Source organism: Panthera pardus, unplaced genomic scaffold (assembly GCF_024362965.1).
Source record: "Panthera pardus isolate Hobbes unplaced genomic scaffold, ASM2436296v1 HiC_scaffold_8, whole genome shotgun sequence".
Taxonomy (NCBI): domain Eukaryota; kingdom Metazoa; phylum Chordata; class Mammalia; order Carnivora; family Felidae; genus Panthera; species Panthera pardus.
This window is the reverse complement of record NW_026527013.1, coordinates 30,602,110-30,620,076: the sequence shown is the minus strand read 5'-3', so window position 1 is coordinate 30,620,076 and position 17,967 is coordinate 30,602,110. Positions and strand designations below refer to the sequence as shown.

At 38.3% G+C, this 17,967-nt stretch overlaps 1 long non-coding RNA gene across 1 annotated transcript in view; it reads left to right on the top strand.

The window, feature by feature from the left end:
- The window catches only part of LOC109279068 (uncharacterized), a 50,251-nt gene that overhangs the window by 19,035 nt on the left and 13,249 nt on the right, over positions 1–17,967 (top strand). The window lies entirely within an intron of this gene.

Genomic DNA, 17,967 nt, shown 5'->3' with positions numbered 1-17,967 from the left:
TTAAACTATATAAGTTTACCTGGACCAGTGCTATCCAACAGAAATAGAATGCAAGCCGTACAATTTTTAATTTTCAAGTAACTGTATTTAAAAAGAGGTAAAATTAATTTTAGCAGCATTTTCTACTCAGCTCAACATATCCAAAATATTATCATTTCAATGTATAATCAATGTAATGTTTATTGAGATATTTAACATTCCTTTTAATCCTACTAAGTTTTTTTTTTTTTAATTTTTTTTTTTTTTTTTTTTTTTTTTATTTTTGGGACAGAGAGAGACAGAGCATGAACGGGGGAGGGGCAGAGAGAGAGGGAGACACAGAATCGGAAACAGGCTCCAGGCTCCGAGCCGTCAGCACAGAGCCCGACGCGGGGCTCGAACTCACGGACCGCGAGATCATGACCTGGCTGAAGTCGGACGCTTAACCGACTGCGCCACCCAGGCGCCCCTAATCCTACTAAGTTTTGAAATCTAGCACGATTTTACACTTAGAGCGCATCTCCATCGGAATGCTGAATTTTCAGCAGAAATACCTAATCTGTATTTAGATCTCATGAAATGTAGAGTTGAAAAAGAAGACGCACATACCCAAATGGTTCTAAGCGTACTTAAAAGTTTCCTGTAACTGGACGGGGTATCTATCTTTTAATTTAAATTTAATGTAATAGTAAATAAAATAAAAAATGTAACTGCAATCCCAGCAGCCACAGCTCAAGGAGTCAGCAGACTACATGTGGCTTGCACCTAGAGCACTGGTGGGCCCAGCTCCTGAGCCAAAGCCCTAACCACTACACTCTGTGTCCTTTATCACGACTCTGACCTTGTCAGAGTGCTGCAAGGCCAGGTCTGTAGATGCCAGGAGAAATGAGGATTGAGCTCCACGTTCTGATTCACGCAGGTCACTTGGGGCATCTTGGCTCCTCCCCAGCTGAGTTAACTGAGGCGTGGGGTAGACCCATAAATTTCATCAGGACTCATGTGAAAAGGGCCTCAATGAAAAATCCGGTGAAGTCATTAAGAATAGTCTCAGCGATACCATATGATCGCACTCATACGTGTAATTTAAGAAACAAGACGAACAAAGAAAGAGGGGACAAAACAAAAATCAGACTCTCCCCTGTAGAGAACAAACTGCTGATTACCAGAGAGGAGTTGAGTGGGGGGATGGGTGAGATAGGATACGGGGATTAAGAGCACACTTGTATTGGAGCACCTGGGGGCTCAGTTCGTTAAGTGTCTAACTTCTGCTCAGGTCATGATCTCATGGTTCGAGCCCCTACATTGGGCTCCCTGCTGTCAGCACAGAGCCTGCTTCGGATCCTCTGTCTCCCTCTCTCTCTGCGCTTCCCTCACTTGTGCACCTGCACTGTCTCTCAAAAATTAATAAACGTTAAAAAAGCACACTTATATTGCTGAGCGCTGAGTAATGTATAGCATTGTTAAGTCACTATATTACACACCTGAAATTAATATAACACTCTGTGTTAACTATACTGGTATTTAAAAAAAAAAGAATGGAGTCTCAGTAGCAGCAAAGAATATGTACCCAGCAGAAGCAAAGAATATAATATTAGAATGAACAAAGCTATAAAGACACCTGGGACTTCTGAAGCAAACGACAGTACTTACTAGACAAGAGAAACAGTGATTACCTCTGAGGTTAAGGGAGCCAATAGATCACCTCTCCCTTTTACATTTGAGAGCATGTTTAATTGTTAGAAATTTTACGTCTTGGAAATTTTACGTCTTAGAAATTCATTCCAGTGTAAAAATTCTAACATGGTGGGCAGAAGGTCTGGAAATGTACATATTCCTCAGAAACACTTAACTTACCACATGGGTCATCCTGGATTTCAGACAATTGCTTCCTTAAATAATAATTTGTCAGTCACTTTTTTCCGTTTAATAAATATTTATTGAGAAGGAACCATGCATTAAATAGTTTACACATATTACTATCTCACAGGAACCATTAGGACAACCTATAGGGAACAAGCTGCTATTATCCCCAATTTACAGCTAATGGAATTGAGACTTTCTCTAGGTCCAAGCTGTGCTATGCTGATGCATGCAAAGCACACAGGCTAAAAAAAAATCCGAAGAAATTGGGTATCTCCAGAGGGAAGATGCTGAGTATAAGAGGGGTCAGAACTTGTGCTAAGCTCACGAGTTTGAATTTATCTTGAAGAAAATAAGAAACTACTGGGGGATTTTTAAAGAGGAGACTCACATGATATTTTTGGTATTTTATAGCATATCCATTAAAATCTTTTTGTTGAAGGCAGAAGAAACCCCAGTGCAAACTGGAAACATAAAGAAATATTTATTAGTTCATGTCATTGAAAAGCCCAGCAGGCTTCAGGTAAACTTTGATCCAGGTGCTTAAGATATGTTACTAGGTTTTAGCTTCTGTTTCCGTTTCTTCTCGTTTCTCCTTGTAGAAAATTGTTTTTGGCAGTCTCACTCCCTGTGCTCCAAACACATGCATCAACACTTTTCAGAATATAGAATTCCTCGTTTGTGTCCAGTGGGGCAGAGAGTGCTTGTTCTTCTTGGAGCTTACCAAAAAAAATGCCTCTAGTTGAATCTCTGATTGGGCTGATTAGGTAATGTGTACCCATTTATGAACTAAAAGCACAGGCAAGGGGAACAGTCTTCAGTGGGCAGAGGCCTGGGTCACAAGATCTACCCCTGGAGCTGGGGTGGAATCTGCTTCATTCAGAAGCTCTTGGCTGAGACTGGAGGAGGAGTCCCCAAGAAAGTTCAACATCCCAGCCTAATGAATCATTTTTGCGCCTTTTTTATTTTAATGTTTAGTTTTGACAGAGACACTGCAAGAAGGAAAGGGGCAGAGAGAGAGAAGATCCAAAGCCAGCTCTGTGCTGACAGCAGAGAACCTGATGCGGGGCTCGAACCCACAAACTGTGACACCATGACCTGAACCAAAGTTGGCTGCTTGACAAACTGAGCCAGCCAGGTGCTCACCCCGAGCCACTTTTGCTCTTAGGGAAACCTAAAGATGTTGGCCATTCTGTGCTCCCTGATAACATCAAGTGAGAAGTCAGTCTTTGCCTCTGGATGCCTAATGCCAGGGTCAAATTTTGATATGACTTAATTTCTTCTTTTTTTGTGACAACAGTTACATTCTAAAGAAAAGATAAATTTGTGAGGTGATAAGTGTGTTACTTAACTAGATGGGGGAAATCCTTTCGTAGTATATACCTGTATCAAATCACAACAAGGTACACTTAGATATCTAAAAATTGAATAGGTCAGTTATGCCTCAATAAAGCTTAATGAAAAAACTTTTTTTCAGAAGTAGTAAGTGTCCTACATGATACTATGGTTGGTGAGACATTGGTCCAATAAAGGGCAGAAGTAGGGCTCATGTACTACAAAGCAAAGGGAGAATAAGCTGGATGTGCTTGTTATTTATTTATTTATTTATTTATTAAAAAAAATTTTTTTTAACGTTTATTTATTTTTGAGACAGAGAGAGACAGAGCATGAACGGGGGAGGGTCAGAGAGAGGGAGACACGGAATCTGAAATAGGCTCCAGGCTCTGAGCTGTCAGCACAGAGCCCGACGCGGGGCTCGAACTCACGGACCGTGAGATCATGACCTGAGCCAAAGTCGGCCGCTTAACCGACTGAGCCACCCAGGCGCCCCTGTGCTTGTCATTTATACTGGTCAGAAGAAGGAATTCATCAGTCTTCCCTCAAAATGGTAGCCATGGCCAAAGAAGACATCCCATCGTTTTCCATTATCATAATTTGTTGGCCCTTGTCTCCAGTGACAGTAATAATCTCTGTGGTGGGAACTCACTGCAAAATTTACCATTCTCAGCTCTTATAAGGAGCAGTAAATTTCAGCAGGGAAAAAAAGATTATTTGTGTAAAACAAAACCAGCAAACATCTCCAACTAGCTCTAAAAGAAAAACAGAAATGAAAGTTTGCGTTTCAGGTTGCAAATTACATGCTTTATTTTCTATGATTGATTTTTACCAGTTAATTAGGATTCCTTATTAAATCAAACACTTCCCCCCAAGGGAAGCTGTAAATCTTTATTTACCTTTTTATCTTTCTTGACAAATAAATTGCATTTTTGTGGTATTATTTCTGCTTTTACAACCTAACCTTTTTCATAACAAATGCTTATGGAAACCAGTTGTTAATTAAACCAAAATGTAATCATGAAAGAATGATTTCCAGTTGGTTCCAAATTCCCTTGAATTGAAATGTTTAAAAGAAAAAAATGAAGCTAAAATGAACTTTTTAACAGTTTTGGTATTATATTTCAGTTTCTGCCCTCATGCAAAGTAAAATAGAAGAATCAAGACACAAGGGCAAAATAACAGATTGCACCAAATTTTATTGTACCTTGATGTTTGGAACATCTGCTTGCTGAGGCTATAAAATCCATATTTAAGTCCCACCATACTAAAACATTAGCTTGGTGAGGACAGGATAGTTCTGCTTATTTTTTGCCCATCATAGAGGTTTAAGAAATTTGTTGAGCGAATAAATTTAAGATGAGGAATCTGATACTCTAAGGGTCAGCTGAGTATGAAAGTCTTAGAGCTACAAGAAGATCAAAATTACAACACAGTTCTGTTAATTTGCCTCAAGCCAATGTTCTAATTTCTAGGTAGGATGATAATAATAAAATACAATATCCCTGGATATAATGCTGTATCTTCAGCATCATTTCCCCTTCTGCTTTCCCATCGGCTCCCAAGTTTCATTGGAGATCCATAGGGTCTTTAAAATCTGACTCCATTCCCAACTCCAGGAGCACATGACCTAAGTTAAGGACCTTCTGGCTGCAGTGATTTGTTCAGGGTAGCATGACCCTGAACAATCCAATCAGATGACTCTGATGAACTTCAACAATAGATGTTCTTGCATATAATTTCTTGTTTCTTAAAGTTTATTTATTTTGAGAGAGACAGAGACAGAATGAATGGGAGAGGAACAGAGAGAGAGAGAGAAAGAGAGAACGAGAAAGAATCCCAAGCAGGCTCCACGCTGCGGGCACAGAGCCTGATGTAGGGCTCAGACTCATGAAACCATGAGATCAGGCCCTGAGCGGAAACCAAGAGTTAGAGACTTAACTGACTGAGCCATGCAGCGCCCCCCCACCCCCAACCTGTTTTCTTTCTGTAGACAGAATGGAATGTCAGTTGAGGCCTAGACCACTTTCAGGAATGTGCAGAATAAGCCCCATAGCAGATGCAGCTTCCTTTGTCATTATGTGGGGAGCTAGTCATGAAAATGTAGATTCACCAGGACATAACTACAAGAATTAAGGGAAATGAGAGCCAGAGTCCCTTGTAAATCTCTAGATCAAACCACACCTGAAAGTTTGACTTACCATAGAACGCTCTGCTATATGAAACAACACAGCTCACTTTGAGTTGAATTTTTTGAGAGAAAAGGAGTTATGACCAACCCAATGACATTTGTAGAGTCCCTATCATGTGCAAGTATGGTTATAATCACTTAACATACATTATTAATATTTACAACATCTTTATGAGGTAGTAACTGTATTATTCCATTTTACAAATGAAGAAACTGAGGTTCCCAAAGGTTAAATGGTGTGCCCAAGATCACAGAGCTATTAAGTGGTAGCATCTGGCTTTAGAGCCCACCCAATTAATCACTGTTGTGTAATCCCTAAAACCATATTGCCTGGTTCAGACACTCTAACAGAATAGGCCCTTTCCCACTCAGGGCCTTTTAATTTGTATTTCCCTCTGCATAAGAAGGTGGTTCTGTCATTTATGCCTCTGGTCTATTAGCCCCTCTGAAATGGCCTCCCCTGACCAGGTTATCTAAAAAAAGGACCTCTCAGTGTTGACCAAGAAAGAATTCACTGAAAATTTAAGCAAACAGGCATTTATTTGGGGCAATTATAATTTCAATTTGGAAGATACCTATTTAGGTAGAAACCTAAACTGTGTTCGAAGGAAGACAAAGTGAGAGCAGGGTTAAATAGGCAAAAGGCTACAAATGTAGTTCTTATGTGGGTCCTCTGTGCAAAACGAATTGAAACCAGGTTAACTGGAATTGATTAGGTCACTACGCAAATGAGGTATCGAAATTTGTTACACTGCACGGGCTCCTTTGGAAGTGATGAATGCAGATGATTCAGGAGTCCTGGTGAGGAGGAACTTTAGTGCAGACTGAGGGCTTGCAGATGGCTGAAAAGTTTTTTAAAAGTTCATGGCTTCTGCAAAGAGGATGTCCATCAATTCCTCCTCTCATATGGCCTCTGGACCCTATTTTAAAAAGAGGCTCTCTTTAAAAAGAGACCCTATTTTTATTTTTTTTTTTTTAATTTTTTTTTTCAACGTTTTTTATTTTATTTTTGGGACAGAGAGAGACAGAGCATGAACGGGGGAGGGGCAGAGAGAGAGGGAGACACAGAATCGGAAACAGGCTCCAGGCTCCGAGCCATCAGCCCAGAGCCTGACGCGGGGCTCGAACTCACAGACCGCGAGATCGTGACCTGGCTGAAGTCGGACGCTTAACTGACTGCGCCACCCAGGCGCCCCGAGACCCTATTTTTAAAAGAGCTAGGTTTGCTTGCTCCATATTGAAATCTTCTTGTACATTTTCCCCTTTTGATTGAGTTTTGTTTGTTTTGTTGTTTTTTGTTTGTTTTTTCCTTTTGTTTTTTGACAAGAAGCTTCAATGATGAATCCTTTCTGTTTGGTTCCATTGTGTTGCTAGAATGGTTAGTACCTGCTCTGGGTCCATCATGTCCCTTGTAATGGGGAGTCTCATGTTCTTATATATATTTATGTCTGTCATGTGGGAGTCCTAGGGCCACATTTGAGTAACAAAGAGGCCTTTTAGGGAGAAGGACTTTAGGCTACATCAAGTAAAGTTTCATTTCCTGTTGTCAAAAAGTACGTTGGGTGAATATTTTCAAGTCCTTGAACAACCATTATTTTGGCATTTTGAGTAGCAGAACAACATCAGAAAATCCACATTATAAACAACTTAAACATAAAAATTAAGATCCAGATTAGCTTAATGACTAATAGTATAACTTGTAAATCTGAATGCAAAAGAACCCCAAGTCCTGAAGAGAACCAACTAAAAATACCAGAAAGTACAAAGTTACACCATCCTGAGGGAAAATTTGAAGGTCCCTTAGGGACTTGGCCAATTTAAGTAGCTTAGTAGTTTCTAATTCTACCTGTTGTGAAGTATTTATCCATATGCAGCAAAAGGTACAGACTCCTTGCCCAGCTAAAAGATTATCAGGGGCTATCTTATTACCAAGAACAGCTTTGGCCAGAAACTCGAAGAATCTTTGTTGGGCAGCTACTGCTTTAACAGTGGATTGTGCAACAATTTCAAGAATGAAGAGGTTCTTGATTTTAGCCTCATTTACTTTATCCCTAACCAGGAAAGTAGGAACTTGCCAAAGGAATGGATCCTGAATTATGAAAGCCTCCTGGTAGGTCCTCTCTCTAACTTGATTATGTAAATTCAGGGCAGTTAACCTATAAGATAGTTTGCTCTGCTTATGAAAGTGAGGGTCACAGTTAGTTTCTCCTAACCTGAAATAAAAGGTTGTTTTGTGTTGAATAAAAGTGGTAAGAGTAAACATCCTCATCTTGTTCCTGATCTTAGAGGGAAGGCTCTCAGTTTTTCACCATTGAATATGATGTGGGCAGTGGGTTTTCATATATGGCTTTTATTATGTTGAGGTTTGTTTCCTCTAAACCCACTTTGTTGAGGGTTTTTATCATGAATCTGTGTTGAATTTTGTCAGCTGCTTTTTCTGCATCTGTTGAGTTGATCATATGATTTTTATCCTTTGTTTCGTTGATGTAATATATCATGTTGATTGGCAAATATTGAACCATCCTTCATCTCTGGAATAAATCCCACATAACTGTGGTGAATGATCTTTTAAATGAATTGTTGTATGAGGTTTGCTAATATTTTGTTGAAGATTTTTGCATCTTTATTTATCAGTGATGACCATAGGTTTTTTTGTTTTGTTTTTGTTTTTGTTTTTTTTTTTTTGGTCCTGTCTTTGGTTTTGGTATCAGGGTAATGCTGACCTCATAGAATGTATTGGAGGCTTTCCTTCCTCTTCTATTTTTTTGGAATAGTTTGAAGAGAATAGGTATTAACTCTTCTTTAAATGTGTGGTAGGGGGCACCAGGGTGGCTCAGTCAGTTAAGCATCCAATTCTTGATTTGGGCTTAGGTAATGATCTCAGAGTTGTGAGATCGAGGCCTGCGTCGGGAGTGGAGCCTGTCTGGGATTCTCTCTCTCCCTCTCTACCCCTCCTGTTCATGCTCGCTCTCTGTCTCAATCAATCAGTCAATCGATATCTTAGGCAGAATTCACCCGTGAATCTATCTGGTCCTAGGCTTTTATTTTTTGATTACTAATACAATTTCATTACTTGTAACCATACTGGAAGTCCTAGCCACAGCAATCAGACAAGAAAAAGAAGAGGCATCCATCTTGTTAAAGAAGTTACATTCCTATTATTTGTGGATAACATAATACTATATATATAGAAAACCCTAAAGACTCCACCATTATTACTAGAAGTTATTATTACTAGAAGTAATAAATGAATTTAGTAAAGTTGTAGGATACAAAATTAATACCAGAAATCAGTAGCATTTCTATACACTAATAATGAAGTAGCAGAAAGGAAATTAAGAGAACACCATTTGCTATTGCACCAAAAAGAATAAAATACCTAGGAATCAACTTAACCAAAGAGGTAAAAAACCTGTGCTCTGAAAACTATGAGACATCGATGAAAGAAATTAAAGATGACACAAATGGAAAGATATCCATGCTCATGGATTGGAAGAACAAATGCTGCTAAAATGTCCATATTACCAAAAGCAAATCTACAGATTCATCACAGTCCTTATGAAAACACTAGCAGTGTTTTCCACAGAACTAGAACAAATAACTCTATTGTATGGACCACAAAAGACCCAGAATAGCCACAGTAACCTTGAGAAAGAAAAACAAAGCTGGAAGTGTCACAATTCCAGATTTCAAGATATACTATAAAACTGTAGTCATTAAAACAGCATGGCACACGCACAAAAATAGCCACACAGATCAATAGAACAGAATGGAGAGCACAGAAATAATAAGGTCAATTAATCTATGACAAAGGAGGGAAGAATGTAGAATGGGAAAAAGTCTTTTCAGTAAATGGTGCTGGGAAAACTAGACAGGCACACGTAAAAGAATAAAACTTGACCACTTTTTAACACCACACACAAAAATAAACATAAAATGGATTAGACCTAGATGTGAGATCTGAAACCATAAAAATCCTAGAAGAGAACACAAGAAGTTATTTCTCTGATATTGGCCAAAACGAAATTTTTCTAGATATGTCTCCTAAGGCATGGGAAACAAGAGCAAAAACAAACTATTGGGACTACATAAAAATAAAAAGCTTTTGTACAGCAAAGAAAACCATCAACAAAACAAAAAGGTAACTTACTGAATGGGAGAAGATATTTGCAAATGATATATCTGATAAGGGGTTAACATCCAAAATACATAAAGAACTTACACAACTCAACACCCAAAAAACAGTCCAATTTTAAAATGGGTAGAGGATCTGAATAGACATTTTTCCCAAAAAAAGACATACAGATGGCCAACAGACACGTGAAAAAATGTTCAAAATCACTAATCATCAGGGAAATACAAATTGCCACAATGAGATATCACCTCACACCTGTCAGAATGACTAAAATAAAAGACAAGAAATAACAAGTGTTGGCAAGGTTGTAGAGAAAAAGGAACCCTCATGCACTGTCAGTTGAAATGTAAAGTGGTATAGCCACTGTGGAAAACAGTATGAAGATTCCATAAAAAGTTAAATACCATAGGATTTCTTAATCTCACTATTAGCTATTTACCCAAAGAAAATGAAAACACTAATTTGAAAAGATATATAGACTCCTGTGTTTATTATAGCATTATTTACAATAGCCAAGATATGAAAGCAACTTAAGTGTCCATTGGTAGATAATAGATAAGGGAGATGTGATGTGTGTGTGTACACACACACACACACACACACACATATAATGGAATATTATGCCACCAGAGGAAAGGATGAGATTGTGCCACTTGAGACATGGATGGACCTAGATGGTATTAGGCTAAGTAAAATAAGTCAGACCGAGAAAGACAAATACCATATGATTCCACTCATATGTGAAATCTAAAGGAAAAAAAAAAAGAATTAACAAAAAGCAGAATCAGACCTATAAATACAGAAAACAATCTGGTAATTGCCAGAAGGGAGAGAGGTGGTGGGATGGGCAAAATGAGTGAAGGGGAGTGGGAGATACAGACTTTCAGTTATGGAATGAATAAATCCTGGGTATAAAAGTCACACAGCTTAAGAAATACAGCAAGTGATATTGTAATAACAATGTAACAGGACAGGTGGTAGCTATACTTACAGTGAACATGACATAATGTGTACATTTGTCAAATCACCATGCTGTACACTTGGAACTAATGTAACATGATGTGTCAACTATACTCAACAAAATGTTCTAAATTCCAAAGGTTACCCCTCTTAGCAGTGGTTTGGGAGTTACAGATGAAGGTGTTATCTTTCCAGGTCAATGCCAGAGTAAAGGAAAGGAAAATAAGGAGAACGATTTTATGTTTAAAGTATTAGGTCTTGATCTGTCATCTTGGGTAGAAGCAGTCCACCTCAATGTCAACTACATCTCTTCCTTGTCAATTTGATTTGGAGGTCTCCAAAATCTGTACAGGACCAGGTGTCACATGGAGCCTTCTTTAGCTGTGTGTATCCAAGGTTTAATGCCTTCTAGTTTTGCAGCACAGTCAGTGATTAGGAGCACTTGGTAAGGTCCTTTCTAATGGACCTCAAGTGCTGCCATCCTCTGATGACATTTCCAGAATGCCCAATCACCAGGCACTAAACTGTGTCCAACAGGATCCTTTAAATTGGGATGCAGGAAGCCTTTTTATTTTTTTCTTTTTTAACCTGATGATAAGCTTGAGTATAAGACACTAGAAATTTATAGTGGCTGGTCATACAGGAGACAACAAGAGGTCAGTAGAAGGTTGACTCTAATAGAATTACAAAAAGTTTGCAAAGTTTATGTTAAGGCTCATATGACTTGCTCATGCTCATATGATAGGTGCCTTGATCACTGGGCATCATGTAAGGTATACCCCAAGTGGGAAACACATTTTCTCACACTTACATTGCTACTGTGAGGGCATCAGCCTTGCAGCAGATGAAGGTTTAAACCCATGTAGAAGACCTATATACAGTAATGTCCAATAAAGTACAATAATACATATTGATAACCTATACTAAGTGGCAACTGAATAAAGTCCAGCTGCAGGACTGATCAAAAGGAGGAGGGCTGAGGTCTTTAGGAACAAAAAAAGCTTTTCCAGGGTTATGAACCTGGTAAGTCAGAAATTGCTGGTAGACTGTGCAATATTGTAGGAGTCTCCCCACCAATGTCTATTCATAATTTAAGTCATCTTAAATGCCTTATGGTGGGTGAAGGCATGCAAAAAAAAAATGAGGTTTTCCAGGGAGCCAGGAAGAACCAAGTTTCCCATTGTTCCAACTATTAGTTTAATTTACAGCCATTGTTCACCTACCTTAATTTCTCTGATTCAGGAGCAGACTTGCCATGTTACAAAGACATCAGAATGGCAGAAGTCCAGCAATGAGGGGCCCTTTTTTTCTTTTTCGCAAGAGCAGAATGGACTTTATCCACATGCCACGATCTTTATAGGTTGTCTTACTGCTGCCTTTGCATTAAGAGTCAGTTAGATAACATATCAAAGTTTCTTTCCAAAGATTCCTTTTCCATAATCTTTCTACAATATTTTTTACAATCAGATTTGTTCTAACTTTTCCCTTTTTAAATAACCAGCCTCACTTGAGGACAAAATTACTTTCTTTTCCCTCAACAAAAACATATTTCCATTCCTCATATTTTCTAACCAAGAACACACATCCTACTTTCCTGGCATAAGAAAATATTTCCCTTATTATTTCCAGTGGCTTTAGTTACATATATTAATTAGAATTTTTAACCCTCAAAAACCCAAACCAAGTAAAACTAGTAAGCAATTGTGAACTGTTACACCAGCATTCTTTAGATTAACAAACTTATGAACACATTTCATAATTTCTAGAAACGTGCTTTTTTATGATACAGTCTTCTAGTATTGCACAAAAGCATGTTTACTAAGAGATCCAGATTTATCTTTAGTTCCTCTGTAATTAGAAAGCTAAAATTAGATAAGCCAATGGTCACTAATTAATGTTTCAGCATTTTGTCTTATTTGGAAATGATCTACATGTTTAATGAATTAACTCATCACTTAAACCAACTCAGTAAAACTTTAAGATTTTAGATCACCAAAGAGATTTGGGAAGCTATTTAAAGTTTTCCTAAAAATTTTATTTGCATCAGTTCAATTTACTTGTTTTTAACAGTTATGCTTAGGTTACTCATTAAAACTTCATGAGACATCAAAGCCAGTCATCAAGATATTTTTAAAAAACACTCTGTGACAGATATCATCAATTTATTTGAATTTTAAGTAAACAGAGGCAGAATAAAAGTTTTACATTTAGTGCTGATAACTCTAAAAACATGGTTAGTATAATTATACTAATAATTGAATATTTTCATAGATCACATACTCTTGAAACTTATTTGGGTTGGTATTAGGTTTTTGACAATTTTTGTGAATATTAAATCTATTCAAGTGCTTGATTTTTTAAGCCAATTAAACAAAGCTCTTCCACAAATTAATTTCAGCGGTGTCATTCAGAGGTAGAAAACACCACATACTTACAGCATATATGAGCATACAGATAAGCAGAAACAGGAATCTTAGTTATTGTTTTAAATTTTTTAGCCATGAGAGAAGTATGTTAATGCAAAACTCACTTATTTATTAAAAAAAAAAATAGAACAGTTGGAGCCAAACTTTTAGTTTTTTTTGGCAGGTGCAATAAATTAAAGTTATTTGCTCAGATGGCTAAGGATTTTTCTACTGTTATTTGTGGAGAAGACACTTAAGATTTGCCTTTATCCTTGAAAAGTAACCTTATGGAAACTGTGGGCTAGATTTTCGGCAAGGGTACTTCTATAGCCATTTATATTTTTAAAAATTCCTCTTTTTCCTTTTTTTTTTTTAACTTTCGAGAACTAGGGATGATCTAGATAAGAGTTCTCAGAGAGGTTATAATATTATAGAGCTTCTAAGCCTTCTGAGATAACACAAATAGGGGAAGTGTGGGGATTGATGCAAAGGACAGGCAGAAGGACTGAATTGTTTATGGGGTCCCATTTCTAGTTTTGTAAGGATTTATGACATAAGGACACTTGATCCCAATTCCTCAAAGAATTAAATTATAACTTGAATGATACGATGGGTTGAGTCACCCATCCAACTATATTATCCTCAATTGGAGCCTTTCCTTCCAGCTACATAGTCCTAATCTTACTTGAGGGAAGAAGGCGTCAAAAGAGTTCCTATCAGGTTATGAAAATCACCTTCCAATCCAACCAACTTTTGACTACACATCTACCTAAAAAATTCTTGCCAGTTTTCAGCCAGGACAAATAGTAAATATTTCTGGCAGTGTTAAATAACCACCCCTTGGATGTAAGACAGGTCCCCAAAGAAGGAGCAAAAGGTACTACCTTCCTGAGGTCCAGAGCCACTCCTAAAGGTAACCAAAAGAAAGAACTGAACTGTCTGTCCCAGGCAGGCAGACAAAACCAGATGAGTAGGAGGACTATAGCTACTTGATGGTCAGCTCAAAATAGTCCACATGCCAAAGTGGCACATTTGGGGGAAACTTGCTCTGAACCCCTTCAGCACTGCCTTAGAAACTTCAAAGAAGTTGTGTAATCCAGAAGCTAAGTTGAATTTTTTTAATGTGCTGTTCCATTATTTCCAAAAATATATCTTTCTTTTGAAAGAAGGAAATGGGGAAAGAGAGGCTGGTTTAAAGCGATGGTCTTGCTCCCATGTCATTCATGAAGCCCCACAGCCTCCTTCATTAGGTTTAACTTTAAAAGGAGCCTGGGGACTATGCAAGAGAACAGTGGTCTTTGGAAGTATCTTTCCTGTGTCCGCAGCAGTGCTGGGGGGTTAGAGTCAGTGGCTCTGGACACATTAAGTGATGACAACCAAAAAAGAATTTACCAAAAAATTTAAGCAAATAAGCATTTATTTGGGCAAATAGAATTCTAATTTGAGGGTCACAGATTTAAGTAGAAACCTAAATTGTGTTCCACAGAAGACAAAGAGGGGGCAAAGTTATATAGGCAAAGACTACAAATGTAGTTATCATTCAGGTCTTCTATGCAAAACATGAACTGGAACTAAATTAATTGTGATTGGTTGAGCTAATATGCAAATGAGGGATTGAAATTTGTTCAATTGCATTGGCTCCTTTGGAAGTGATGAATGCAGATGATTCAGGAGTCATGGTGAGGAGAAAGTTAACCGCAGGCTGAGGGCTTGCAGCTGGCTGAAGGCTTTTTTTAAAAGTTCATGATTTCTGCAGTGAGCATGTGCATAAATTTCTCTTCCCATATGGCCTCCTGACCCTACTTGAAAAAGAGACTGTCCTGGCTATGCTTGCTTGCTCCATTTTGAAATCTCCTTTTTTACACTGGAAACTTTGTCTCCCATCACTCAGTTTCTTTCATTATATTCTTCTCATTCTGTATTCCCCAATAGAAAGTAAATTCCATGAAGGCAGAAATTTTAAACTTTGTTCTCTTCTGTATTCTAGAGCTTGACATGATGCAGGCACTCAAAAACACTTGCTATTTTTTGAATGAATAAATACCTCAATTAATTAGAAATTGTTACAGTTATTCAGACCATAATCTCCTATTACTGTATGTAAATGAAATAAAAAGGGATACAGAGAAAGAGAGAGAAATACTTCAGAGCCCTTGGAGACTGTGCTTATGGTAGAATTATTTGGCTGGGGTATGTAAGCAGTTTGATGAGTCAGCAGGTCTGCATTCATCTACGAACAGCCAGGTCATCATTTTAAATGTCCTCTGTACCTAGTCATATGCATGGCTACACAGATGGCTTTTTAAGGGAAGAGGGGAGGAGTTGATTCCAAGTTCTGTGTGATTCATGGGCACGAGGAGACCAAGTGGAAGGAAAATGGAATGAAAATAAGTGCTAAATAACATCATTTCTTGGCCACGTCAGTGTAAATTCAGGGGACCTCCCTAGTATGCCCCTTCTCTAAACCCACATCTGCTTGAGCATTCTTGGCAAAACTCTCAGCCTCAAGCTGTGCCCTGCAACACATTCCTTTAGCCCATCCAATTTCAGAACCGCTGTGATGGACAGTTCCATGTGCATTGCCCATGTCCCATTTCAAGAGCGTAAGTGGGGAAGTCTGTCCACTTTTCTGCCAAGTGAACAGGCTCTAAAATGTGGGGTAATTAGTGTCCCAGAGACAGTCCTCAACCAATGAGGGATAGAAGTCAGTGAATAACTGTCTTAGTCTTTCATTCTTAGGTTGACAATTTCTCCAAATTTTCCACAGAGGGACCTCAGTGGGGTTGCGCTCTGGTTGCCCAAGTACAAATGAGTTTAATAATGCACTGTAACAGTGCACAAATAATTGACTTCCCCCTTTCCTGTCTCACTCTTTTTTTCTTTTTCACTGTGCTTTCTGGTATCTCCTCCTAAATAAACTATTTGCACCCAGGTCCTTGTTTCAGGATTTGCTTTTAAGGGAAACAGCAAATTATAGAAAGATTCTCCCAGTGTTAATGCAAATAGGAGCCTTCTCTGGTAGAAAATTTATACAAAGGAGAAATATGTTTCTTATAGATGCCTCTCAACAAGCATCACTTGTATTTCAGCCCACCTCCCCACCTCCCCAGGTCCGGTGATCTTGTACACCTCAAAAGTACACAACTGTACATTGTCTTCCTACCCTAGCCTCCTTCTACATTTCCTCATATGTAGCAGAAACATTTCTAAGGTTTGCCAACCTTAGAATTTATCAAATTCCAATGTGACCTTGTCCCCAAGGTCTATTATATGTGAGTGCATATACACCTTTTCTTATAATTACAGTGATGATAGTAAAGGTTATGTGTGTTTAGGTTTTGTTGCCAAATTATACCATCTGTTACCTCACAAGTTCTGCACATGTGAATATTATTCCCATTGTATAGATGAGAAAATTGAGACTTGGGATAATTAACTTCCCAGTGCAAAAACTAGCTAGCTTTGATCAGTGAGCTCTTAGTTCTGATTTTACTAGCTATTATAAACCCTATGTTTAAACCCAGGTCTCCTGATTCCAAATGGTAAAACCTTTCCATCAGCCTAGGCAGCCTCAGCAAGAAGTCTAGATATAGAAAACTAGATATTTTTGGAACCTGAATATTCTTTCTTTTACTCCTCTCAGTTCTGTAAATTTCCTACTGATTTGAACAGTAATTTAGAGGGACAAGTATCGGGCATGTATAACTCAATATATATACTCTTTCACTGAATTGATAAATGGTTAAAAGGATGAGTAAGGAGGAAATAGAATTGCTTCCTTATTGATTCCCTACTATTGCAAGTTAAACCCCAAATAATTGACTATGACCAGATCTACCACTATCCTACAGAGACTCAAACACATAAAGAAACGGTGAGTTTGAAGTGAGACCAGGCCTAGAACCTTGCCACTTACTCACTCAGACTTTGAGCAACTTACCTCACCGTGTTGTTTATAGGATTGAATGTCCCAGTGCCATGAGCAATTTCAGGAACATAGTAGGCTTTCAATAATGAGATGTTTTAATTAATTAATACATACAATTATATACAAGCAATTATATATTTATATATGTAATGTATATAAATTACACAATATAAAATTATAATTAATTAATACAGTATATAATTAATAATATTGTTAATATATGTAACATATAAAATACACAATATAAAATTATAATTAATTAATATATAATTAATATGTTAATTAATTATAATTTGTGTGTATATATTGATGCCTGCCCTATGCCGGCCACTGTGCAAGCCACAGTGGGGAGCCAATAAAAGCCCATTCCTGCCTTCAGTGAACCCACAGCCTTTGGGAACTGGGTTTGTAAATTGGAAGGTAGATTTGAAGTGCTCTCAAGTTCTGAATGTCCCTGGCCATCTGTTACAGTAAATGGGCCCCTCATTGCCTCATCACTATCTAGTGAATTCCAGGAAAATCACTCAGCCACTGCTTTGTTTAGGGTTGCATGTGAATCATACTCTGTGCTGGCTTTCTGCACCCCTTTCTCATTGTAGATCACTCTGTCAAAGCCAACTGATGCTGGAAAGTACTGGAGCACAGAGTCAAATGGCTAGAGAATTCCCCACACTTCTTAGCTGCAGATTCTCAGAAGAGAGGTATGTGCCAAGTGGACAGAGTCATAAGTCCTGAGTTTTAACTAGTTCCTGACCCATGGCTAACTTAGCAAGTATGACTCTCAGTTCAGGAGCTTACCTGTGCAAAACAAACAAAAACCCAACAAAACCCAACAAACCAACATTGAAAAAAACTTCTACTTCTTTATCTCTTGTATTATTTTTTTTTTTAACGTTTATTTATTTTTGAGACAGAGAGAGACAGAGCATGAACGGGGGAGGGTCAGAGAGAGAGGGAGACACAGAATCCGAAACAGGCTCCAGGCTCTGAGCAGTCAGCCCAGAGGCCGACGCGGGGCTCAAACTCACGGAGTGCGAGATCGTGACCTGAGCCAAAGTCGGATGCTTAACCGACTGAGCCACCCAGGCGCCCCTTCTTTATCTCTTTTAAAGCCACTCAATTCCAATTCAGAGTCCACATCTCCTGGCTGACTGGTGGTGGATGGGCTATTAGA